This window comes from Triticum aestivum, chromosome 6D (genome assembly GCF_018294505.1).
Source record: "Triticum aestivum cultivar Chinese Spring chromosome 6D, IWGSC CS RefSeq v2.1, whole genome shotgun sequence".
Lineage (NCBI taxonomy): Eukaryota > Viridiplantae > Streptophyta > Magnoliopsida > Poales > Poaceae > Triticum > Triticum aestivum.
Window position 1 is genome coordinate 440,717,785 of NC_057811.1, and position 3,118 is coordinate 440,720,902.

The following is a 3,118-nucleotide window of genomic DNA, read 5'->3' on the forward strand; positions in this document are numbered from 1 at the left end:
CATCCCAGAGGCAGCATCGATCGGCTTCAGTTAGCAGTAGTAGCGAAGGAATCGCTCGATCGGTTTCAGTTAACAGCCATCGATCCATCGCTCGGGTTCAGTAACGCGTAGCCTGCAGTGCAACCGCTCGGGTTCAGTTAGAGCCCAACGCCTCGCTCGGGTTCAGTTAGAGCCAACGCCTCACACACACGCGCGTACGTGTATGAGAGAAACGCACATCGCTCGGCCCTCGACCTCCCACCGTAACCGGGAACTCCCCGAAAATTTCCTCGCCCTCGCTTCTACCATGGTTTTTTCCGTCATGGACGGCCCAAAGAATGTCATGCAGCTGCGTCTCCGGCCCGCCCAGGACGAAAAGCCCATTTTCTGTCATGATTTTTTGTCATAGAAGTAGGAGCCCACCACATCTATGATGATACCGGGTTTTGTCACAATTATCGTCATAGAAGTGTCATATGTATGACAGAAAAAAATTTCGTTCGGCCCAAAATGTCACAGATGTGCCTTTTTTGTAGTGGAGGAGAGTGCACCGTGGCTGCAGCACCTCTGGTCCTTCCACCGCTGGCGTGCGGTGGCTCGACAGAGCATCGGCCCGAGGGCCCCGCTGGTCGCGGTTCATCTTGGTTGGCGACACCGACGAGGCTTCGGATGGTGGCTCTCCACTCGTCGAGCTTTTCCGCAGTAGGAGGGAAGTCGAGGAGCAACTGCGCGCGTGCCAAATCTTCCGCCGGTGTGGGCGGCGGCGAAAGCTGCGTGGACCGTGGCGCGCTCCGACTCCTAACCACGTTAGAAGGAGCTCCATCACGGCCCTGCGGCTGTATGCCATTTCCGCCAGCACTTAGGCGGGCATGTTGGCTTCCTCCATCGAGCGAGTGATGCATGGGACTCTTCCCACAGCGGCGCCTGATACGTCTCCGTCGTATCTATAATTTTTGATTGTTCCATGCCAATATTATGCAACTTTCATATACTTTTTGGCAACTTTTTATACTATTTTTGGGACTAACATATTGATCCAGTGCCTAGTGCTATTTGGATAATTCCGGAAGAAAAATCCACGCGAGACGGTGCCCGAGGTGGCCACGAGGCAGGGGGGCGCGCCCCTGACCCTCGTGGGCCACCCGTAAGGTGGTTGCTACTCAACTTCGGACGCAAGAAAGCTAATTTTTGGTTAAAAAAAATCACGGCGAAGGTTTCAATCCAATCGGAGTTATGGATCTCCATATATATACGAAACGGTGAAAGGGCAGCAGAGGGGAACGCAGAAACAGAGAGAGACAGAGAGACAGATCCAATCTCGGAGGGGCTCTCGCCCCTCCCATGCCATGGAGGACAAGGACCAGAGGGGAAACCCTTCTCCCATCTAGGGAGGAGGTCAAGGAAGAAGAAGTCGAAGGGGCCCCCTCTCCCCTTCTCTTCCGGTGGCGCCGGAACGCTGCCGTGGCCATCATCATCACCGCAATCTTCACCAACAACTTCACCGCCATCATCACCAACTCTTCCCCCCTCTATGCAGCGGTGTAACCTCTCTCTTACCCGTTGTAATCTCTACTTAAACATGGTGCTCAACGCTATATATTATTTCCCAATGATGTATGTCTATCCTATGATGTTTGAGTAGATCCGTTTTGTCCTATGGGTTATTTGATGATCAAGATTGGTTTGAGTTGCATGTTTTATTATTGGTGATGTCCTACGGTGCTCTCCGTATCGCGCAAGCGTGAGGGATTCCCACTGTAGGGTTTGCAATATGTTCATGATTTGCTTATGGTGGGTGGCGTGAGTGACCGAAGCACAGACCCAAGTAAGTAGGTTGTTTGCGTATGGGATAAAGAGGACTTGATGCTTTAATGCTATGGTTGGGTTTTACCTTAATGATCTTTAGTTGTTGCGGATGCTTGCTAGAGTTCCAATCATAAGTGCATATGATCCAAGTAGAGAAAGTATGTTAGCTTATGCCTCTCCCTCAAATAAAATTGCAATAATGATTACCGGTCTAGTTATCGATTGCCTAGGGACAAATAACTTTATCGTGACAACAAGCTCTTTACTAAAACTAATTTAGTTGTGTCTTTATCTAAATAGCCCCTAGCTTTTATTTACGCTCTCTTTATATTCTTGCAAGCCTATCCAAAAACACCTACAAAGTACTTCTAGTTTCATACTTGTTCTAGGTAAAGCGAACGTCAAGCGTGCGTAGAGTTGTATCGGTGGTCGATAGAACTTGAGGGAATATTTTTTCTACCTTTAGCTCCTCGTTGGGTTCGACACTCTTACTTATCGAAAGAGGCTACAATTGATCCCCTATACTTGTGGGTTATCAAGACCTTTTTCTGGCGCCGTTGCCGGGGAGCAATAGCGTGGGGTGAATATTCTCGTGTGTGCTTGTTTGCTTTATCACTAAGTAATTTTTATTTGCTGTTCTTAGTTGTTCTTTATCTTTAGTTATGGATATGGAACACGAAATACAAAAAAATTAGGTGTACTTGCTGCTCATGGAGATGGGGAACCTCCTAAAACCCTCGATGCTCGTTATGTGATAGATATTATGTACTACTTTGATAATCCTGAGAAAACCCCATTCAATTTGGTAATGGGAGACACGTTGGATCAACGTGAATACTTTAGGGATTATCGCTTGACTCAAAAAGGGAAACTATTATGGGATCAAATTTATATGTTGAAGTGGTATGCTAGGCAACTATGCTTGAGATATGATTATACTTGTTGCTCTAGGATGAAGGCTCCACACCTTCCCTTTTCATGCAAATTTAATGATAATGAAACCTTGGCTTCTTATGCTAGAGGTATATATGACTACTATGATGTGGAACAAATAGAAGAATTTGTTGCTTTTATGGGTGCTTATGAAATTGAATCTATGTTTAAAGAGTTTGAAGATTTTGATGATGCTGTTTATAAACCTGAAAATTTAGCTATCCTCAAATATTGCCATGAGAATTATGAATACAATTCCGATATTAATGCACTTATTGAGAAAGTCTCCGCTGTCCAAGAAGAGAATAATATTTTGCAGGAATCTATGGAAGAAGAAGTTGATGAAACTGTGAGCTCATTGGATGAAAAAGATGAGGAGGAGAGCAAAGAACAAAAGGAG